This window comes from Amblyomma maculatum, chromosome 8 (assembly GCF_055883805.1).
Source record: "Amblyomma maculatum isolate TAMU_Amacu chromosome 8, ASM5588380v1, whole genome shotgun sequence".
Taxonomy (NCBI): domain Eukaryota; kingdom Metazoa; phylum Arthropoda; class Arachnida; order Ixodida; family Ixodidae; genus Amblyomma; species Amblyomma maculatum.
The window spans coordinates 47,156,622-47,181,393 of NC_139351.1; the positions used below are offsets into that span (position 1 = coordinate 47,156,622).

The window sequence follows — 24,772 nt, forward strand, 5'->3', positions numbered from 1 at the left end:
CCTACTGCACTTGGTATGATGAGTCCTGAGGTCGCCAACTAATAGTGTCACACAGGCCGCATGTTTGGCGAGAATTGCGGCACCGTCAATGCCTATTAATGCTTTGTTATGAATAAAATAGCAGTATTGCCAATAGCGCTGTGCTATTTTTCCCACAGTTTATACCGTTTGCAGCTACACCGGAAGAGACTCCAAAAGACGAACCTTCAGCTCCGGAAATAAAACACTTAAAGGTACGCTGAGCTATTTCCGTAGAACTGAACGAAGAACACTACAAGCAATCATGCGATCGATCTCATAATATAGCTCGTACAGCTTATGCCATGCATTGCGTTTTAGCGAATGTAACTAAGGGTTATATATTGGCAATGGTTCCATGTGGCCGCAAGCGTCAATCCTTGCCTTTCCAATAATGATATAGAATTTGGGGCATCTGGCCACGAGTAAGCATTGTTTTTATGCCATCCTTGCAAGCGGTAACAGTTAAGCAGCTTTTCGTTGGCGATTAGCAGAATACTTGTGGCATGTCTTAAGATAAAAATTTGCGGCAGATCAAAAAAACCACTTCCTCCATCTATCAAGTCTATTTGATTCCTTAAGGGCGCCATGAGGCCTTCAAGAGTAAATGTAAAGGAAAAGTAAAGTAAAAGTGAAAAAAGTGCGAAAAGTAAAGACGCAGTATTCTATACTAATGAGTGACTTCAATGTCAAGGTACGGAAAAAGCAGGCAGGAGACCATGCAGTAGGTGACTATGGCATTGGTTCAAGGAATAGCAGGGGGGAGTTACTAGTTGAGTTTGCAGAGCGCAATAACTGAAGAATCATGAATACCTTCTTCAGCAAACGGAAGAACCGGAAATGGACATGGAAAAGTCCTAACGGAGACTAAAAATGAAATTGACTTCATACTGTGTTCAACCCCCGCCATTATGCAAGATGTAGAAGTAATCGGAAAAGTGCGATGCAGTGACCACAGGATGGTGAGGTCCCGAATTAGCCTAAATCTGAAGAAGGAACGCAACAGATTGGAGAGAAAGAAACCCATCAACGGATTAGCGGTGAGGGGGAGGGCAGACGAGTTCAGGATCTCGCTACGGAACAGACATTCAGCTCTGAGGATGGCGATATTACCCTAGAAGCAATGACCAATAATTTCAGAGATAACATTACTGAGTGCGCTGTAGAAGTAGGCGGTAGGATAGTTAGAGAGGGTACCGCTAAGCTGTCTAAGGAGACGAAATATTTGATTAAAAAACACCAGGGTATGAAAGCTTCCAATCCAACCGACCAGATAGAACTGGCAGAGATATCAAAGCTAATCAATAAGCGCGAGGTTGCCGATATAAGGAAGTATAACATGGAGAAAATTGAGCATGCTGTAAAGAGTGAAGGAAGCCTTAAAGCGGTAAAGAAAAAATTGGGCATAGGCAAAAACCAGATGTATACGATAAGGGACAAAGCGGGCAACGTCATCACGAATACGGACAAGATAGTCAAAGTAGCCGAGGAGTTCTATACAGCTCTCTACAGCTGCATAGAACTCTCTACAGCAGCCAAAGTAGTCAGGACCGTAATGTGATTGCGGTAGGAAAAAACAGTCAGACGTTCCACCAGTGACGAAGGACTAGGTCAAGAAAGCATTAGAAACTCTGAAAAGGGGGAACTCAACAGGAGAGGATCAGACAACTACAGATTTGTTAAAGGGGGGGGGGGGCACCCTGTATACGCAGTGCCTGATGTGATCGACGGTACCGGAACCATGGAAGAATGCAACATTATCCTCATACATAAGAAAGGGGACTCTAAGGACAATAAAACTTACAGACCAATAAGCTTACTGTCTGTTACGTATAAGGTATTTACTAAGGTAATCGCTAATAGAATCAGGACAACCTTAGACTGCAATCAAGCAAAGGATAAAGCAGGTTTTCGAAAACGGTACTCTACTATCAATCATATCCATACCATCAACGAGTTGATAGAAAAATGCTCGGAATATAACCAGCCCTATACATAGCATTCATTGATTGCGAAAAGCATTTGACTCAGTTGAAACTTGATGCAGGCATTGCGAAATCAGGGGGTAGACGAGCCGTACGTGAAAGTGCTGGAAGATATATATATAGGGACCCCATAAACAAAGGTGTTAGGCAAGGAGACACGATCTCCCAGTACTATTCACAGCTTGCTTACACGAAGTATTCAGAGTCTTGGAATGGGGGCACTTAGCGATAAGGGTAAATGAAGAATACCTCAGTAATCTGCGATTTGCTGATGACATTGCCTTGCTAAGTAACTCGGGGGATGAACTGCAAATAATGATTGGTGACCAAGACAGGAAAATTAGAAAGGTAGGCTTAAAAATCAATATGCAGGTAACTAAGGTAATGTTCAACAGCCTCTAGGAGGAACAGCTGTTTACGTTAGGCAGAGAGGCACTGGAAGTAGCAGGCGAATATGTCTACTTAGGACAGGGAGTAACTGCAGATTCGGACCATGAAAAGGAAATAACAATAAGATTGGGATGGAGCGCATTTGGCAAGCACTCGCAGATTATGACTAGCAGCTTACCGGTATCGCTCAAGAGGAAAGTATACAACAGTTGCCTCTTACCTGTACTCACCTACGGGGCTGAAACGGGGAGGCTAACCAATATGGTTCTACTTAAGTTGAGGACAACCCAGAAAGCTATGAACCGAAAAATGGTAAGGGTAATATTAAGAGATAGGAAGCGTGCAGAGTGTGTCAGAGGAATAACTCAAGTTACTGACATTTTAGTGGAAATTAGGTAGACTAAATGGGCATGGGCAGGACATGTAGTGCAAAGAGAGGATAACCGATGGTCGCTTAGGGTAACAAACTGGATTCCAAGGGAAGGAAAGTGTAGCAGGGGGCGGCAGAACGTTAGGTGAGCGGATGAGGTTAAGAATTTCGCAGGGGTCAAGTGGATGCAGCTAGCACAGAACCGGGTGAATTGCAGAAATATGAGAGAGGTCTTCGCCCTGCATTGGGTATAGCCAGGATGATGATGATGATGAGGCCTCCAACTCTCGCTGAAAACCCAACCCTGCTCTCTGGTCAAGCTCAGCAAAGAGGCTACTAGAAAGTGACTGAGCGAAAGAAACTGGCAATCAAAAGAAGACAGGACAGGCGCTAAGAGCGTTTCATTGAAACCCAGGCCTCCGTTTACGCAGAGAGCCGTCACGCGCCCAGTTATCAAAAACCATCATGACGTCCAGTTCAGCAAAATGCCCATTACATGAAAGTGGATTATAGCGCAGACAAACACAGGAAGAAACGAAGTGACACGACAGAGCTGTCACTTCGTTCCTTCATGTGTTTGTCTATCTGCGCAATCACCCAATTTTAACTAATACGCCAACGAGACTGCAGAAACGTTCTCGCAAGCCATTACATTCGTGAGTGGAGACCAGACAGAAGCAATGAAGGTAGCCCAAATAATTGTCCAATATTGGCAATGAGTTGGCAATCTCCAGTTCAACATAAAAGCTGTGCACTTCCAAGACAGTACAAATACAGTGTCTATGTTTCTGCCTCCTGGGCGTTGCTCCAAAACGGAAAACATTTCCGCTTTTCCGCTTTTTACTAAAGATTTTTATTTACCGCATTTGAAAAAGCGCCCACGAGCTAGCTCATGCTATCTGATATCGAGTGATAAATGGAATTGGTTTTTTGCTTAATTAGATGTCAAGATTGTTTCTGATAGCTGGGAACGTGATAACCTTTTTGTATGAACTGTGGCCAGCATTTTAATAAGAGTTCGTGGTTGAGCGCTTGTCCAGTCAGCTAGGTGCCTTCTGTCGCATCGCCACCTCGTTTGCGCTGCCATGTTTTACAAGAGTACGTCTAGTTTGCGTTGCATGTTCTTCTTGCGGGGTCATTGAACGGTCCCTCTGAGCAGAGGCAGGCGTTGAGAAAATGAAGGAGAGATAATGATAATGGATAATGAAACTGTACTTAGCTGGCGCGGGGAGTGGGTGAAGAGCAGATTTCAATAAATAGAAAAAAGAAAAATACTTTTCCAACACGCTTGATCTGAGCGCTGACACTTGTAGACATAACAAAATGAATGAAACAAAATGTAACATTTCTGAACAATGAGTGTTGCCCCAATTTTCAATTTAGCGAACAGAGTGTTGTTTGTGTTATAACTGACGATCATTTACTTAATAATTCATGTCGACATATACAATATCTTTTTTTTCTTGTTTTTGTGCAGCAAAGGTTAAGCGCAACACTTGGAAATTTTATGCTCCAAATCTTCGTTGACGTAAGTAACTTCATTATACTATGATATATACCATTCCCAAATATATTCACCTCCGGGTAAATTATTCGTTTCGTGCGAAAACCTAAGCAGAACTCACTCTCCGCCTTCAAGGGTATTGAACAGTATACGTTTACCTGATTGTCGCTGCTATTGCGCTAGTGTGCACCACTTTGCGCTTTGAGTCTAATGTGTGTACAGGTAGTACGTGTACAGGCTTTGATTGAAAACCAAACGTCAGCGCCATCTAGGAGAAACGCTGCCTGGTGTCGAGAAGTCTACGCAATAAAAAGCTGCGCTAATGAGACACGGACGAAGAAAGGTAGGACGCACACAAACCAAGCGCTTCCTGCGTTTGTGTGCGTCCTACCTTTCCTTCGTCCGTGTCTTATTAGCGCAGCTTTTTATTGCATTGAACTATGAACCAACTAGACCGACAAATTTTACTCGAGAAGTCTACGCCACCGTTTACTCCCAATTACATCGCTGCCTATCCAATTCGTTTAGATTCACTTTGTGTGCGATTAGCGATTGTGTCCATAGCGATTAGAGCGCGATGACGCTGCCATAGCCGCCGCTGCTGTTGAACTCTCCGAATGGCTTGACTTCTGTGATCGTTGTACGGGCTCTGCTTACACGCCGAAGACTATCGTCTTAGTTGCACCGGCAGTCGCACTGCCTGCGCTCATGTAAACAAGATGAAAAATGCTGAATACAGAATGAAAACTTGAATCCGGTCGCTTCATCATGGCCAGTTACTTGCAGTGCACAGAGCAGATGGCAGCGGAGCCGCAGCATAACATCTCTTTCCTTCCTTTAAAGAATACGAGCATGATCACGCGGTGCGGAATGCTCCCTTGACTCCAGCCGGCACTTACAACTGCCATCATTCTGCGCCGCACTTTGTTCAATCACGATAAGGGGGCTTTCACAAACTCGCGTCCTGCATAGACGATGGCTTATATGCAAGAGAAAAACACAATAATACATTTATAGCTGGCCAGCCGTTTCAGTGTGATCGCGCAGTAATTATGTCCCAATGCAATGCAGTTCTCAAAGCTTGTATGAGTCAGTGCCTCGACGGACTTCACCAGAATTGAGTACATAAGGCTCCATAGTTTGCTGATTATGCAGCATGCGAAGTGTACCTCGTAAAAGGTTTCTCAGTTACTCCTAATGACCGCTTGGTTGCCGTCCTTAGCGTCGCCATATAATACGAGTGCAACAAAAGCAGTGCATGAAGGGTTGATCACAGTGGGTGGTAGCCGTGTGTGCATTTAAAAAATAAGCAAAACATGAGTACATTGCTCTCCTGCAATGAGGTAGTCCACGCGTATCGCTGAGATCAGCCAAAGTTGCCTTTTTGAAATTGGGCGCTGCATGTTAATCTGGGCGTCGATATTCACTTGTAAAGGAAGAAAGATAATACTTATGAGCTCTCACTCAAGCTACGCTTGCACGGCACACTGGCAACCCAACAAAAAGCTTGAAGGCGACGGCAAGCCACTTTTTCTTGGAAACGCCTGATAATTTGTAGCGATCGGTGGTAGAGTGTCAAGATGGGCGCATAGGGCTAGAAAGGTGTGCAGCGCTCCACGTTCCAGAGGTAAACAATAACGCGGAGTTGAGCTCTAATTTGAGAAAGCAGTGCAAGAATCTAGAGCTTAAAACTCCTGCAGCGAAAGAGAGCATGCGTCTAGAACTGACAGTGACGGTAATTGTACGTGCGTTCATATTGAGAATTCCAAACCTAACAGGGAACAGCCAAACCATTGGGCTGGCTGCTATGCGTGATTGTTTTCTCGTGTCTGAAAACAATGAAGCTGCCGTTGGCGGCACATATTCGGCAGTAGTCAGCTGCCGTAGAGGCTAAACGCGAAATACAGTCGCGAAGGGTAAGCCATGCTGGCAGCGTATATCCGCGGTGCCTCTATCTGCGTCATCTCACGCTACCTGCTATCATTACAGCGCATCGAACAGGAGCTAGCAGTTTGGAGATGCTGCGAGTTAAACTGGTGTTCAAGAAAAGGTCCCAGGTAGCACTGAATGTGGGGCCCCAGTGGGTCCGATGTAGGCAAGTGGGGCTGGGGCAACCATCATAAAACCTGCATCGGTCCCCGATGGGGCAAATGTGGGCAAGCCCCATTTGGGCTTGCCCCTGCTCCGCCTGCATGGGTCCCATAGCGGCGTTTCTTGGGCTAATGCAGAGCACATTCCTGCATCCAGACCACAAGGGTCCCTTGCCGGATATTTGAGGGCAATCCAACCTAAATGTGGGCTTTTTGTGGGAAAGCCCTCATAGATCCGAAGTGAGGCCGCCCCCATTAAATCTTTGTGGGACCAACATCGGCCGTAGTGGGGCAAGAAAACGGACATACCCACATGCTGCCCAAATCGGCCCCTTGTAGTTTACTTGAGGGCAGGTGAAATATGAATAAGGGCTCAATTTGGGCAAGCCCTCGTGAAGCCCAAATGAGGCAGCCTTAGCTAAACCGCTTTAGGTCCCACATAGGCTGTAATGGGGCTGGAAGGCGGGCGTGCCCGCATGGTGCCAAAATGGGTCCTTTGTGGGGGCTTTGAAGGCCCGTGCAACAGCAGGTGGGCGCTAGGTTCAAAAACAACGTCCAGCCCAATTGGGGCTGCCCACATAAAACTGCTTTATATCCCACATGGGCCGTAATAGGGCTGGAAGGCGGGAGGGCCCGCATGATACCAAAATTGGTCCCTTGTGGGGAATTTGAAGGCACGTGCAATAGAAAGTGGGCTTTAGGTTCAAAACCAACACCCAGCCCAATTGGGGCTGCCCACACAAAACCGCTGTAGGTCCCACATCGGCCGCAATGGGGCTAGAAGGCGTGCGTGCAATTGCGTAATCATTGTTTCCAACTTTTATTTGCATTAGATGTTGCCCTAAATTACTGTTATAGATGATTTGTATAACAGTTGTGGCCACGTTTAGTTGATTAGAAATTTACATGGCTTTAGTTCTCGCACTCGTGCAAATTGCGCTACATATACTAAAACAAACTGATTGCTAACTGCTGCCTCTTATGTGGTTGCTTTGGACAGCCTGCAACTCGCAGTACAATATTACTGTTCAGAACACACATCTCCATAGCCTGAACAAGATGTACATGAAGTCATTTCGGCTAGATGAATGTTAAGAATTATTGTAAAATTTAATATTGTGGCTGTTTAGAAAGTGCAGACATGTATAAAGTAATTACTTAATTATGTGCACAAATATTGATTGGGAAAACTTGGACTAGGACTTTCCATCAATTTCCTACGTCGGACCCCTATGAGAATAATGTGGGCAAGCCCAAGTGCGGCTAGCGCTATAGAACCCGCATTGGTCCTATGTCATTTTCTGAGGGGCTAACTGAAATAAAAAAAAAATGTTCCTCCAAAGCGGCTGCCCAAATCGGTCCAAAGTAGGACCATCGCGGGGAGTTGGCGGGATGTGCCCTTTTAACAATGCCGGAAAAATGTGGGCAGCCCCGCTAGGGCTGCCTGCATCGGCCCCTAGTGGGGCCAATTGGGGCTTTGTCGACAGCCCTCTTCGGGCCTACGTCGGCCCCTCTTGCAGCACCCACATTGAGCCCACCGGGGCTGTCCTGCATTGCCTACATCGGGCCCACCGGGGCCCACCCTTCATAGCCCACTTTGTGCTACCTGGGGTCTACTGGCAGGCAGAGCTTCCACTAGATCGCACCGACCCGCGTGGTTCAATCCGAGGCATGGTGCATTTTATTTTGTGCTCGACTGTACATACCGTAAGGTCGGCGTTGGAGGATCAGGTTTTATTGCAGGTCTGAAGCCCTGGTCGCACACTGTAGCGATCCACACATCGCAATGACGATAGTTATCTACAAGAGAATGCAGGATGAAGATGAAGCAGCACGTTCGCCCGTGTCAAAGATGAAGCGCCATTCAGTGCTCACACTATTTTGCCCGCACTGTTGAAGCGGTCCGCCTGGCCGCAATTAATCAGCAGCATTGCGCCGAATAAAAGGCTTCATGCGTGAAACGTGAACAATATCAGTGCCACGGTAATGACTGCCCGGAGGAGGGTAAACAGGAGAGACGCGGTAGTTGACCGGGGAGGTTTTTTACAAGAACTGAGTGAGGACCAATGTAACGACGCTGGAACTTGTCACAAAGGCCAGGAGTGCGTAATGGTGTCTAAAGTAACACCTCGTCACCGGGACCGAAGGAAAATTGGCGTGGGTCGCATCATAGCGGCACTTGCGGTCTTCCTGGCTGGCTTCTGTGTTGAAACGAGCAAGCCAGCGAAATCTGGCCCCTCGGGAAATGAAGAGGTCCGGAAGATATGATGAGGAACTGGCATGTTTAGAAAGAAAAGAGGAATTAAGAAGGGCAGTAGGAGAACGGCGTAAACGAGGAAAAACAGGGAGTAACATGTGGTACGCTGTACGGCCATATTGTAGGTCAACGTAACAAAAGGAAGTAATACGTCCCAGTTTCGGTGGTCCTGGCCAACGTACATAACAGCATGTCAGAAAGTGAGCGGTAGAACGCTGAGTCAACCCATTGGTCTGCGGGTGATAGCTGGAGGTCAATTTGTAATGTGTGGTTGAGACCTCAAAAACTTCGGCTACAATCGTAGACATAAATGTCCGACCGCGGTCACTGAGAAGCACTGCAGGGGCCCCATGGCGAAGTACAAGGGATTCCAAAAAGAAGGTCGCGACCTCAGGTGCTGAGCCATTAGGCAGGGTAGCGGTCTCAGCGTAGCGTGTTAGATGGTCGACGGCGGTGACCATCCAACGATTATTTCGTGCGGACAATGGAAGCGGCCCGTATACGTCTATCCCAACAACGGCTAAAGGAGTAGCAGAGCAAGGTAGAGGATGTAGTATGCTAGCAGGAGATGAAGTTGGCTGTTTGCGGCAATGGCATGGCAGACAAGAGGCGACGTATTTTGCCACGCCAGAAGAAACGGGTTTACACGCGGTTGTAAGTTTTATGAAAGCGTAAGTGCCCGTTTGTAGCATGATCGTTAATAGCCGCAAGGACATGGGTGCGAAGCGCACTCGGGATAATGGGTACCCAATGGATGCCTTCAGAGCAATAAATATAACGGGAGAGCACGCCATTGTCAAGTTTTTACCTTCCTTTAGTTCCCTGCTCATCATAGCGGTAAGAAGGTGAGAAGAGCCGTTAAGAAGGTCGATTAGATAACGGCAGTAGGAATCTGCTCGCTGGTGGGAAATAATCGTGTAGTGATCTGGGGCAGCGGCCGGAGGAACACTGGTGATGGTTGGAGCCCTGGCCGATATTGGGATGTCGAGGGTGCACGCAGGAAGGTGCGAAGAAGCACTAGGTGGCGATTCTGGAAGCGGGCAACGAGAAAGAGCATCGGCATCTCGATGTTTGCGACCTGATTTACATGTGGCATTGAAGGTGTATTCCTGCAAATGCAGAATCAAATGGCCCAGGCGTCCAGTCAAATTAATGAGGGTGGAGAACCAACACAGAGCGTGGTGATCGGCAACAGTGGGGAAATGGCGGCAGTGAGGTAGCAGCGGAATTTCTGAATTGCCCAAACAAGGGCGGTGCGCTCTTGCTCAGTGATGGTGTAGTACCGCTCCGCTGGTGTTAGAGTTCGATAGGCAAAGGCAATTACCTTCTCCGGAGAAGCGGTATCGCGCTGCAGAATTACGGCGCCGATACCAAGGCGGCTGAAATCGGTGCGGAGAATAGAGCCAGCAGTGTCGTCGAAGTGAGCGAGAACAGGGTAAGAAGGGAGGACATTCTTCGGGGCGTGAAAAGCTTTCTCGCATTCCTTGGACCAATTGAAATTAGTACGGTGAGCATTAGGGTGGTGTAGTTGTGCAGTAGTGGTAGCGAAGTTGCGATAGAAACGGTGAAATTATGAAGATAGGGTAAGGAAACTGCTTATATCCTTAGTGCGCTGAGGCTGTGCGTATTTCAAAACTGCAGCAAGCTTGTCAGGGTCGGGTCGAATGCCATCGTGACTGACGAGTTGGCCCAGGATCTTGATTTCTTTCTTGGCGCAATTACACTTGTTCAAGGGGGAATAAATGATAGGAAAAGTCAAAGAGAAGATAACCGTGTGGTCCAGTTAGTACAAGCATGTTTTCCACTTCAGTTCTCTAAGAAAAGTGTCGTCCATGCGCTCAAACGTAGCGGGGCATTTCAGAGTCGAAAAGGCATGACATTGAATTCGTAAAACCCATCTGTATAGTAGCGAATGCAGTTTTTTTCTTTGTCGGCTTGGTGCATCGGAATCCGCCAGTAACCGGAACGCAAATCCAAAGTGGAGAAATATTCGGCGACCTGAAGACAGTCGAAGGAGTCGTCAATTCGTGGCATATATAGGATAAACATCTTTGCGAGGGACTTTGTTAGGTGCTCGGTAGTCAACACAAAAACTCATCGACCCATTTTTGTTTTACCAAAACGACCGGAGATGACCAGGGGCTAGCTGAGGGCAGAATAATGTCTCGTCGGAGCATATCAGTCACATTATCTTCTATGATTTTAAATTCTGATAAGGAAACATGGCATTGGCGGTGGCTAACAATAGAAGTACCTTCTGTGATGATGCGGTGCTGTGCAGCATAATTTCGGCCCAAGGTCAGAAAAGTGACGTTAAAGGAGGCTTGCTGTTTCCTAAGTAATTCCTGCAAAGCTTGGCGGTCAGACGCTGGAAGGTCAGGATTGATGGTGCCAAAAAGAACACAGAGAGAGGCACCGGAAGAAGCTGCTGGTGAGAAAAAGGGGGCGGTATGGGCGGTGAGGGACACCGGTTGAATGTCCAGGGCACAAGGAAAACATTTCCCTTTAGTCAGAACAATGGGCTCTGGGAAAGTGTTGAAAGCGGGGAAGAGGGAAGGGAACTGGAAGCGGGGAAGTGTTGAAAGCAGGGAAGGGAAGTCCTCAAACCTAACAACACATTGTGGTAACGAGATTTCGCGGGTTAGATGGCGATCAGAAGGCACGATTAGCACGTCCCCGTTATCAATGTCAGTAGAAGTAAGCTCGACAAGTTGTTCGCATCCAAGGGGCAACACTGAGTTAGTAGCGGCAAGCAGGCGATGACGGGGCTCGGGAGGTTCAGAAGATAATCGCTCTCGTTCACATAGATGATCCTGTAACGACACAAAATGCTGGCTGATGCTGCAGACAGCAAATTCCAGCCTAAAATAATTGGATGAGCGCACAGCGACATCATGGCAAATTGTACATGGTGGCGCACACCGTCAACAAAAACTCGCACAGTGCACTTAGCAGAAGGCCGAATGATTGCACCATTAGCTCACGGAGTTCAGGTTGATCGTAAGGCGTTTTTACTTTTCGCAAGCGGGAGCACAAGTCAGTTTGTATCACAGAAATAGCGGCGCCCGTATCAATCAAACCCTCAAGAGATAAACCTTCAACCCAAAATAAAATCATATTGGGGGAACGTCCTGGAGGATTTTAAGGATGGCCGAAGAGTTCAGTTCGCAGTGGTCAGATTTCTGATAGGAAGGGAGGGGCGTCAGAAAAGCTTGGCGCAGCGGCGAGGTCGAGCGGCGAAAAGACGAAGGAGAATAGCGTCTTGGAGGCCTGTAACCACCAGGCGGAGCGGGGCTTTTTGGCGGGGGTGATGAACGTCGGGGATAATCATGGAATCAACGGTGGTTAAAGCCGGAGAAGCGAGGAGGGTAGTCTGTCAAATAGGTCGTGGCCGCAGCGTTCATTTTGGAGCCTGCGACGACAGAAACGGGAAATATGGCCTCGGTACCAGGAGTAATAACAAGCAGGGCGAGCTGGGCGCCAGGTGGAGTAGTATGTCTCCGCCGTGGCAGCTGGTGTCAATGCGGCGACATGAGCCGTGGTAGGCGCCGGTGGCGTATACTCTCCAAATGCAGGCGTCAAGGACGTGACCTGGGCGTGAGTTGGCACATGACAGGTGGTAGGAGCGGTCATTGTTGCTGGGGAAGAAGTGATAGAGGCCAGCTCTTCTTTGACAATGCTACGCAGGCCAGCAGTTGAAGGATGTAGCTCAGATGCAGAGCTGTACAAATTACATTGAGCCAAGAGCTCTTCACAAAATAATCCGCGGAGAAGCGCACGGAGGTTGGAATCGGCAGTGGAACCAAAGAAAATGGGATCAGGATGCAGGCGTATTGACTGTAGTTCGTCCAGGCGTTGGTAAGCCGAATGATGGCGTCGATGCTGGTAGCGTTCGGCACGGCCAGGGCTTTAAAGGTGAGTGGCCCTATACCTTTAGGGACATGCCGAACTCGCTCGGCCTCTGGCATGGTGTCATTTATGCGCCGAATAAGTGCGAGAATCTCTTCAATATCAGAAGAATAAGTCTCATTTGACCGCTCAAGTCGGGCATCTAGCTTCTTCTTGGCGAATTCTGTGCGAACAGTAGGAGCGTAGAAATAATGGCGTAACTTTTGTCTGAAAGTAGTCCAGTCTGGAATCGTCGATCCATGGTTTAGGAACCACGTTTTGGCCACATCCGTCAAGTAAAAGGACACAATTCAGCTTAAGAAAATCGCCCCAACGGTTGAAAGAACTGGCCGAGTCGTAGCTGTCGAGCCAGTCATCAGAGTCATCGACGCGGAGACCGGCGAACATCTGCAGATCGCGCTGACGGCTGCTCACAGTCCAAGTGGCAAGGGGAGCTGGGGTGGAGTTGGAAGAAACCAGAACAGCGGAGTGGCCCTCTTGAGTCATGACAATGGTGGTCGGGCTGAAACGACGGCCAGAACGGAGCTAAAGGTAGATGCAGGGGAAGAAGCAGTTGGGAAATCATGGCGCATCTCCACCACGTGTAAGGTCGGGCTTGGCGGATTAGATTTTATTGCAGATCTGAAGCCCTGGTCACACACTGTCGCGAACCACACTCAGCGATGACGATGGGTATCTACAAGAGAGAGCAGGATGAAGATGAAGCACCACGTTCACCCATGTGAAAGATGAATTGCCATACAGGGCTACAAATACTTTATATATGTATATATATATATATATTATATATATATATATATATATATATATATACCGGGTGACCTAGCTGACTTGGATCAAGGGTTACAAAGAAAAACGTAATACTTGAGATAGCCAGGTAAACCAGCTACATACAGCTGCCAGCCGTCTTGCGCACCAGAAGCAATCTTCTGTTCTGCAAATAAATAACAGTTTTTAAGATTATTTTTGTAATTTGCCTAATATTGACTATGGACATTGATTTGGAAAGTTGGAGACCATTTTCAGAAACCCCCATTTCATTTATTTCGATATACAAATTCGCATTTTTTTTTCAAGCTTCAAAGCAGCTCGCGAAATGCAAAAAGAAATCAAGTTACAAATGCATTTACGAGCCACGGCTGTGCTGCTCTGATTTAGTGAACCAAATCGCCTACGGCCGGCAGTGTTTCGATGGCCCCATTTGAACGTTAGACTCTAAGTTGGCGATGGCTGCAGCCCGCTCATCCAGATGGACGCACTATCTGCAACTTGCACTTTCACATGGGCCGACTGGCTCACGCGGGCGAAGAAACGACCGCAGACATATTGGCCTGCCACTGGTAGCGACGACCGCAGCTGATTTTGGTCTCTCACGTCATTGTTGAGAGCAGGCAAGCCGTACTGTGCGAATTCCCTAATCACGGAATTGTTTTTGCAATTGGCGGGGTTTCTTTGGAGCTCGGAAAAGGAATACATGTGAGAAGATCATTATGCCGAATAAATGTAATGGGGGTTTCTGAAGATTGAACAACGCCCATGTCAAACTCGTGTTTTCAGCTCCTGAAATGCAAGTCGACCTGACTGCGAAAAAAGAGTGGTGTATCAGGAGATATGTTACAAAGTTCGTTGAATGTATGAAATATGTTGTGCACAGCATACCACTGGCAAGTGGAAAAAATACATAGGACAAGAGGAAGCTGCTTGAATGAACGTCTTCGTGACCATCGTTACAATGTAAAGAAAGAAAGGTGTTTTTCTTGACGTCCACTGCAGAAAATGTCAAGATTGTGCACCTACCTATGAAGCATGCAATGTTACAGCTACTAATTCTTGCAAACTTACCCGAGAAATCATTGAAGCAGAAGTCATAGAGAGCTTAGGTGACGTGTGCATCGCGAAACCATCGATATATCATAAGGAACTCGGGCTATCTCGTTGGGCTGTCTCGTAAGGAACTAAATTATCCAAGAAACTATTGAAACTATTTGCCTCCTGCGCCCGCGCAAAGTATCGCCACTTCATCTATATTGACCGCTCCGCGGTTCAAACTAAACAGCTTGGGGTTAGCGCATCTTTGTCTCTTTTCTTTTCGCTTCCTTTATCTGCGCTACTTTTGTTTGGCATGTGTTACTAACAAGTCCAAACTGCCACCTTAATGAGTTTCTTAAGGTGCTCTCCAATTTTGCAAATCACATTGGATGTTTAAAATCAATATTAGGAATTTGAGCAAATAGCATAATGAAATAATAAATTATTTCCGAAACAAACCCGTTCCTGTGGTGCAAAAGATGGTCGGCAGCTGTATGCAAATGATCTTCTAGGGCTATCTCAAACATTTAAAATTTTTATCCCTTAGTCCAAGTTAGCTGGAACACTCGGGTATGCAAGCTACATTTAGCCAACTGTTAAAAGATGAGAAAATTTGAGGTAGGGAAGAGAAACCACTTGTATACAGCTGCCAACCATCTGGCGCACCACAGGCAATTTTTTTATTTTACAATTAACTAATGAGCAATTAGGGCAATTTTGTATAATTTTGTATCAAATTTAGACAATCAATGACAACCTTCTTTTATTTCCGATACATAAAGCATTGCGCGCATCTTTCTTTCGAGCTGCAAAGAAAGCCCGCGAAATGCAAAATATATCCCGTGATTGAATCAATCGCGTGCGATGATTGTGGTGCTCTCAACCGTGGTTTGAGTGAACGAAATTAGCTGCGGCCGGAGCTCAATAGCCTAGATACAGCAGTAGGCTGATATGTTGTCGATGATTGCACCATCTAGCTATCTAACTATAGTAACTAGCGCCATCACGTGCACCGGCCACTTGCAGCGGACGAGGAAACCGTCTATGACATATTGGCCTGCCGCTGCATTGGGGCCGTGGTGCCACGGCCACAGCAGCTTTCGTTCACTGAAGCCTCGTTTGAGAGCAGCCTTATTGTGGCTCGTGAATGCGCCATTCACGTGATATTTTTTTTTTTTTTGTAATTCGCGGCTATTTTACAAATTTTTATTAAAGATACACGTCCGGCTATTTTGATCCGAAACAAATGGAATGGGTGCTTCACAAGCTGCTCTACCACACTGAAAACTACATTTATTTTATAAAAGAAATAGCTAAAAAATCAGAAATATGATCCTAATTATTCATTTGCACAATAGTACAAAATGCCTCTGGCAAGCCAGATGGTCGGCAGGTGTATACTAGATGTCTCTCAGGCCTACCCCACATGTTTGATTTTTTAACACTTAGCTAATGTTATCTTGAACACGCTGTATTTGTGTTTATTGCTACTATGTCGATCATGATGGATATCTACTGAATTTGACTTCGGCCAATTCAGATTAAAGTTGTACTACATCGCAGGCAAAATTTGTCATCTAAACATATATTACACAGCTGTGCAATCGATACGTTTTCCCTGCAACTCTAAGTAGCAGAGCTAAAGGCCGATATTCGGGGGCAGCAGCATCGGGCCTAGACTGAATTTTGCGTTATCAGATATTAGGTAGAGATCGCAAATCACCTGCATATTTTCCTCTTTCGGTGAAACTCCCCTCACACCTTCTTCCCCCTATGTATTGCCATCTATGGCACTGTGGTTATTATGTGAGAAATAATATTTCGCATATTGTAATTATGTAACGCACTATTATCAAAATGTTCAAGCAAATCGTGAAATTATTTTTGAAGTTTTTTTTGCTAACACCTGTAGATAGGCTTGAATTGAAAACAAAAAAAAAAACATTTTCTGAGAAAAGGAAACTTTAGCAGTGAATATTCTAGCCTTAAGTGGGGAGCTCTGTGAATATTTTGATTTACGTATGCAAAAAAAAATATTAAAAAAGAATTTCAGTATGAAAAACTAGCCTACAATGTCTTGCTACAAACGCCTTTTAACATATTTTAAAAGATGATGATTCAGGCGAGGGTTAATCGACGCCTTCTTTAGAGCATGAGACCTGTCAAGGCTAAAAAATAGAAGCAATAAAGTGCAAAATATGTACATTTGAGGCCCTTCTACATTGAGAGCGCCATTGAGCATTATCTGCGTAATGTGAAATTTGCGCCCAAGCAGTAATTACCAGTCCTTCCACGAACTTCAGAAAAATCATTAACTGATCCCGCTCGCAATTATCGTAGCCCTTAGCAACAGCTGGTGGGCCTCCACAATAGTGCCGAGTGCTTCAATAGATTCAGAGTACTACGGACGGGCCTCAAAAGCATATTGCTGCTTGTATTGTAGTGTATGTACCTTCCTTTTCTTTAACCTGCTCTGTTCTTTTCTGCCCCTCACATCATATATTTCTCTTTCTGTTCCTCACGATCCCGTTTTTGCTCCATCCCAATTAAGCGGCATATGGAGATTTGGTACGAGATACCGTGTGGCTGGCAAATATCGTTACACTTCATATTTGATTATTTTTACAAGCAAATAACCGTTTACCACTGCACAAGGAACTGGCCAAGCTCCAGCTCCTTAAGCTGCATTCTTACATCAACTTAGGCCTAATGCGTATAGGTGTGTTCTTTTCCGGAAAACCATGCATCTAATCTCAAAACTTAAACAGGTTTATTCGTAAACTATTAAGACGCATACCACTGGCGTGCGTCTGAAGGTTGCATTCAAAACTTCATATGTGGGCTCCTAAGCTATCGCGTCATATCGCGTCATATCCTTAAAGACGGAACCTAACTGTCCCCCATACTTTTTCTGTTAAGGACCAATTCACGAACAGGGTAAACTGCATGCCCTTATTCTAGGAGTACGTTGTCTACATTGGCAGGTATGAGTAAAACAAACTTTTTAAAGGACCTCTTCGGGCTAATGCGTCTTCGAAATCTAAATTGCTGGTTTCTTTAAATACCTGAGCAGCCCTTCATTTTAGTAAAAGTCCGAGTATTTATGTGCTTCGTTATATGTTATTTTCTAAATCCTACAGAATATTTTAAACAATGTTCTTCCTTATTTCACCTGCAACACAATTATTATAAACGCCAGTTGGCAGCGTCGAGATTTAATATTTTATTCTAAACAATATCCGTTGGAGGCTAATTTTGCCAGCAGGCTTCTAGCTCTCAATATAAATGGTTAAAGGTCCAGTGCAGCGACCTTCATTCACAGGTTTGAATTAGTCACCTCGGGATTAAGTTCTACATCGAGAGCTACTACGAGCCCGTGGCAAGATTTGGTCCGGAGTGACATGACCATACATGTAACGCAGAGTGGATGTCAAAGGTGGTACTTTTAGAAAAAGAAAAAACCAAGAAAGAAGTTCAGTGCCCATACCGAAGGCACCTGTAGATTTTCATACAGCGAGGGCTGTTAAAAGACGAATGTTTTCCGCTGTGGATAATGTATGAGGCTGACTAGGAAGTTAGGAGAGTTTGATCAAAGGGACGATGTTGTGCCTAGTCCGAAAGCACTAGTTCAAGTGCATCTCAACTCCTTATATCTAGACATAAAGCTGGGCTAGTTGGTGTGTCATAATTAGTTCGAAAAATCAGCGCATGTTATTGCCATCCTTTCTTCTCCTATGTCTGCGTCATCGTTTCATGCGGTATTCGTTTAAATAACCTTAAAGCTGGAGCTGTTGAGCGCCGCAAAGTTGCAGCTGTGTCATATGAAGCAGTTTACCATGCATTGAGGACCCTTTGATCCGAGTGAAGTGATGCTCACTAGCAAACACTATGTGAAGCGTATCTCAGTTTTTAAGCTAAAGGTATCGAGTGAGCATCAGAAGGGTATTGTTGTATAGCAATGAGGTTTGCTTACCACCAAGCAAATAATGGTGCTGAAATAAGCCCAGTCTGAAAGCACTAGTTGAACTCTGTCTCATTTCCTTATAGCAAAGTGTGCTTAGCGGCTTCTTCTGTGTTTTTCTCCTTTCTAGCAGTTCAAATAATAGAGGTAGTAGTAGGGAGAAACAAGTCCCTAAGCCTAGGTGTCTTTGTATGCTACAATCTGAGTTGTTTTACATCGAAAAATTAAAGACGTCAATTGCATGAGCTAAATACCAGTCCTCACTGCGGCAACCGCAATGTGAGCTTTATTTTTTCCCTTTCTCTGCGCAGTGTTTCGTCATATGGCGGATACAGATTTACGCCACCAAGTTGCCGGGAGCTTGACGGCCACAGAAATCAAAGCCTGGCAAGCAGGCTCCATGCTCTCGCCGTCTTCCGAGTCGTGTAATCGCCAATACATTTTTATGCTTCTGTAATTTGACGAGCAAAATATGAAAATTGTAAGGAATGTAAGCTTCAGTTTTTAAATACAATACATATTAGACGGGTCCTAGCTAATGGTAACCAAAATTCCAAGCCAACTATACCTGCCTTCTTCCAGTATATCTGACTGAGAGGTTAAGAGGATATAATAAGGATTTGGGTTATTCGAAAGAACTAAACCTGCCACTTATCTGCCTCAAATACAATAAAACGCATAATAAGATGCAGATCCCTGTTCTAGAAGTGCAGGACTTGCAGCAAAAATAAAGACCCTGTAACCATAGAGACAAATGAAGCGAAGGGATTCCCAGAACTTGAATTAGCGCCTTACCCTTTCTAAGGAAGAGCTGGCATTTTTGGCCAGGCGAAAAAAGAATTAGGAGATTCGGTTCCGGCGCACTGCACTTAGTTTCACGCATCGAGTCCTGCATATATCTGCTTATTTCTGAAAATAAAATCAGCTGTCTGTCAGCGCTCCGTCTCTGTGTACTCTATCGTCGACCATCGTGCTGTTAAAATCAAACGAGCAAACAATCGAAGCAAAAACGCCTTCACTGCTATAGTTTTTACGATGCTTGCAAAGGGCTCCTTATACCACTTTTTCCGGTTTCTCAGAAGTGTGATTGCGAAGCGACAGTCAGCAAGATATTGGTTGCACGATCTCCCGATGTCAAACGCGACTTTTGTCAAAAGCTTTTCAAAAAAGGAACAGGTTGCAGTGGAGCTGCAACTGTGCCAACCGACTTGTCACATGACGGACATAGTGTGCGTCCCTATGAGTTGCTCAACACGCACGTCTGTTTACTGCCATTACTGTATCTCACGCAGTTCACTCTCGATGTGGCTAACTCTATGATGCAATTCATGAACGGCGTCTACAAGGCGTGGTCAAAACCTTTCGGGGTGGACATTTCTCTTCGGTACAGAACCGACTGATAGATAGCTCTGGGCGCAGAAGTAAGCTCTTGGGGCTTACTCGCACGACAAAGAACACAGCACTAGGACACTCGCGAGTGCGGGTCACATCTCTGTAAAGACTTTGTTAATATTGATTTTATGAAATCTATGCCCTCTACGCTTAACTGTTAATTCCTCTCCATTATTTCCTCTTAAAGTCCTCTCGCTGTCTCAATCTTTCTGTCACCACGGATATTACTTAGGTCGAGCTCTCAGAAATCTATTTCTTCATGTTTGAATCATTTTACTTATATAACAACTTGCTGTTACCACTTTCCATCAAAACATGCGCAGCTCAGCCGCCTATTTCTCTAAAACAGCTCTAAATCCTCGCTTAATATGTGCGGCCTTGTGCTGTGGCCTGTTGGTTCGTGGTTCACACAGGCTCTGATGAACTACCATGTCCGTCACTAAGAAACCTGTCATTACTACGTTTATTTTCTTGCCGATCGATGAAATCGTATCCGTTTTTAAGCAACAAATACGTTTTACGGGTCGACAAAATCTATGGCTATGTGACCCGTCCATTCGACCAGGCTAGATCGGAATAAGCCAAAGTGCTGTACAAGGCACCGATTTCACACGTTCACGCACGCTGTGACGCCATTTGAATGCCATACGACACAAATGTATTTGCTAAAGATACACTGAAATGGCTTCTAGTTTCGTTTCAAAAATACAGAGATGTGGAACCCTGTCTTTGCTTGAATAATTATTGTATAATATTTATTTTACAACACATCCTCAGTTCAGTTCAGTTCAGTCGTTCAGTCGCGTCCGACTCTTCGTGACCCTATTGACCATGTCACGCCACGCTTTCCGATCTCTCACTATCTTCCTAACATCACATAACTTCATCTGCAGTGCCTCGAGGATGCCATCTAACCATCGCGTTCGCTGCCTACCCCTTCTCCGGCGACCCTCAAGCTTTCCCAACATCAAATTTTTCTCCAGCGACTCCTCTCTTCTCATCAGATGACCAAAGTAGCTGAGCTTTAACTTTAGAATTTGACCCTCCAATGAGCAGTCAGGGTTTATGGTCGACAATATTGACTGATTTGATCTTCTGGCAGTCCAAGGAACTCTCAAGAGTCTTCACCAGCACCACAATTCAAACGCGTCAATTCATCGGTGGTCAGCCTTTTTCACAGTCCAACTCTCGCATCCATACATCACAACTGGAAATACCATAGCACGAGTTATACGGATCTTGGTTGGCAGACTAATGTCTCTGCTCTTTACTAGGCGGTCAAGGCTAACCATTGCTCTCTTTCCCAGAAGCAGGCGTCTCCTAATTTCATGGCTGCAGTCTGCTTCCGAGGTAATCTTGGAGCCCAAGAAGAGAAAATCTGTCACAGCTTCCACTTCTTGTCCCTTGATGCTCCAGGACTTGATAGGGCAAGACGCCATGATCTTTGCCTTTTTAATGTTCAGTACATCCTCACCAGGTTATTAATGTAGCGCTTAACATATCTGGAGTTTGTAGGACCATATGGTTCATTGTCGGCGCTTTTTTAAACTTACATGGCCGGTGTCCTAAGAAAACGAAAGAAGCTGTTTCAAATAGCCAGGTTTAAAAAACGGCACAGTTGATATGGGGTTGATGCGATGAACTGGCTCAGTGTCAACCGCTGTTAAAAACTGCACTGCCAATATCACGAGAACAAGAGACAAGTTGTGTCACCAATTTCTAAGAGCGGCTCTCCCTATATTGGTGGGACACAGGGCAAAATTGTCCAAATATGCCAGTTTTTAAATATGGGTTCTCCAATATCGGGAGGGCCAATGACGGACTGGTACAATGTTGCCAGCTTTTTAAATACGGCTTTTTCAATATCTGGAGGACGCATGAAAAACTGGTCAAATGTTGCAAGTATTTTAGAAAGGCGGAATTAACATTGGAGGAACATTATTGGATGTGTTGTGTTCTGGCAAAAGCTATGCTTGGGAACCATTGGCAATGCTTGACCGTTGTAGGCCAACCGTTGACAGATGTATTTACAGTACTGGATCATTTTGTCATGCTGACTGGGTTCTCTTCTCAGTCGTGGCTATTTCCTCTGCCCTTTCCAATATTACTCACTTTTGCTGTAATCATCCAGCGCGACGCTTAAGTATTTGGTCAGTCTTCGATCACTTGGCAAAGCGGTCAGGCTTCGTTGGCCACCGTGCATTCCAGAGCCCAAGGCACTAACCCTAGTTCACCCCCTACCAGTCACATGAGGGAAGTCACGGACACAATTAACAACATCAATTTCCTGTCTCTGTCAACCGAAAAAGGCAACTTCATCTGCGTATTCCATTTGCACCCCGGCTGGCTGTAACTTGGACCCATTATTATTTTTGTTTTTTATTATTTTCATGCGTGAAGTATCAACGTAAATACATAACAAAAGCAGCCCTGCGGCATTGATTACTGTACATAGGCGCCCATAAACTGTTGTTTACGACCAATATAGTGTCATAGAGATTAGGTACGCCCCAAGGCCGCTCTTGCTGATAACTGAGCTGATATTAACGTGGTAAAAATAAAGAACATATTGTGAGCGACACAATCAGTTGCTTTTATGAAGCCGATCTGCAGCAGGGCCAATCGACCATCCCCGTCGTCGCAACACTTAAGAATTCTTCGCAGGTTATGAACATGCCCCGCCATAGTGGTAAAGTGTTTACGGGTCTTGACTACTGCGCTCATAGATGCAAGATGGATTTCAGACTGACGTGGTCGCTTTAAATGGATACGAAAAACAAAGCGCCCGTGTTCTATGGCCTAATTTCCGGAGGCCTCCACAACGGCACGACTCATGGAATGAGCAGTTTAGCTGTGTTAAACTCCATATACCTTGACAAAACCTTAACATTGTGGGAGATAATCGAGTTCGTTTTATTTCAAACTTCTGATTTCGAGCCACTACGTCCCTAATCTTGGTCTGCAACCCCCTAGCCAGTACTTTAATAAGCATCTTGTATTAAATGTCTCACGCGTTATGGGTCTGTAGTCGTATTTACCTCTTTGAACAGTTTTAGTAATTACTTGTTTAACGCTGTTTTTATGTGGTCGATGTTTGACACCAACGTCCGGCTCATTCTATTTTGTCGATGTTGTTTCTTTCAGTGTTTGATTTTTCCAACCCTAGCGCTAGCTTGGATGGCGTCACCCCAACTACAGTGTCTTGTTCCCGTTCATCTGCCACTCATTTTTTTTTATATCTTCTATCTATTTCCCAGGCGCTCAAGACTGTTGTTGAAAAGAAGCAGTGCCGTGCGCACCGTCCCTGGTTTTGTTCAAACCGTACACAGGAAGCAATAAATAGGGTTACCTATTCATACCTGTAAAGTTTAAAGTTTCGTTACTCGTCTCGCACTATTACCACATATGCACGTTTTCCAGGAGTCTACTTCTCCAATTTCTTCTTTAAATGCATGGTTATAAAATTTGTCCTGCAGAAACTCATTATTTAATATCTAAATTTGCCACGAAAGATTCCCTGCCTTCGTTAACCCTGTGTACCAACTGTTACTAAACAGTTGACTGACAAATGCAGTGGCACTACTTCATAACTACCTTTAGGTGAGCTGTCGATGGATACATAAGTGCGGTCCAGCCGAGATGGCTACAGCCGTCAAACCTCTTGTACGTCACGGCACACCCCTGCTTTCAGATACTTTATCCGCCTCATCATCCTAGTTACTGTCGTCAGTTATTCGAAAACATAGTACTTTTGTCTAGGAAGCACCGGCTTGTGTTAACACGCGCGCTGACGTCGCCATTGTAGCCGCCCATAAGTATAAGCTGTCAGCACGGCAAAAAATCGAGACGCGGAACGTTGCACCATGCTTCTGGGCTCTATATTGCCATCAGCTTTCTTCCCGTGCAAAGCTAGTTCATTTATCTCGTTATCACTTAAAATCCAATAAAGCTTACCTTGCTTGCTCATTCTTGCCAGACCTTCGATATTTAATGTGACGACTTTCTACCCAGGTGCTGGCGCTATTTTTGCATACCAAGAAGAATCCTAGAGCATGGTGCTTAGCTTCTGCGTTTAGCGTGTGGACAGACGCTACTGCCATAGCCGGCGCTAGCAATTGGCCCTGCATGGGAGGTATCTTGCCGCCGGAACGCTTCTCAATCGTGGTGTTAGTACGAGTCCGCAATGTGGACCATCTTGCTTGAGACGGCTTTGCTTGTGGTTCTTCTAAGCTGGAAGTTCCCGTCTTGTCACCGTCGGCGCTGGTGTCGGCATGGAGATGCTCCCTAGATGAGGCCACGGTGGAGGTACAAGCTTCACTGCTGTTCTGGTGACCTTGTGTCGTTTCCTTTGCCTACCTTGGCCACTACGCTCGTCACGTCCATTGAAGCAGCATATCTTGCCTAAGCCGTGTCCTCTGTTGGTGGCTTGGACGATGACCCATCGACAATGGGTGGAAGAGAGGGCTTGCCGCTGAAATATGTCGAATGGTCCAGCGACCTAGCAGGCTTGGTCGAATGATCTGTACCGCTTCACGCTGGGTCGTGAGAAATTCATCGTAATTCTCCTAGTCGAGCGTAAGGATGACAGTAGCGATGACAAGGAGGCACAATTAAAAATAGTGATAATGGCTATAGTAGTGATGATAACAACGGACAGTTAATGATACAGATTGTAGTAGCGGTTGCAGTGACACTATATATAGTTGATAGCAATTACTGTAGCGATAGTGATGATGTTGCTATTGAGAAACGTAACGAAACCTGGCCTTCGCTTCATCTAGGTTTAGCAGAGTGAAACCATACAATGTTTAGCACTAGCACTCGTACTCAGCCTATGTAGATATTTCAGCATGTCTATAGACTATTCGCAATCATTTTGCTTCCACAGTAATTACAATAAGATATCGTTTGCAGTCCCTGACATTGCACTGACAGCATATGCCAAAATCAGCCTGTTTCTAATGTTGATTCATTCTGTACTTCGCCTAGCCCTTTTTAATTTTGAAGTCCTGCAACCAAGAGTTCCCAGTTCGAAGAAAGCCATCTTCAAGGAAACATTCGTTTGTTATTTTCTCTACTCGCCTCGC

The 24,772-nt window shown here is 45.4% G+C and overlaps 1 long non-coding RNA gene across 1 annotated transcript; it reads left to right on the forward strand.

The window, feature by feature from the left end:
- On the forward strand, nt 1-19,228 carry LOC146181107 (uncharacterized). The gene is made up of 3 exons (XR_014700409.1): nt 1-233; nt 4,241-4,291; nt 18,605-19,228. It is a non-coding gene; the product is annotated as an uncharacterized LOC146181107 (long non-coding RNA).
- Nucleotides 19,229-24,772: the final 5,544 nt, after the last annotated feature.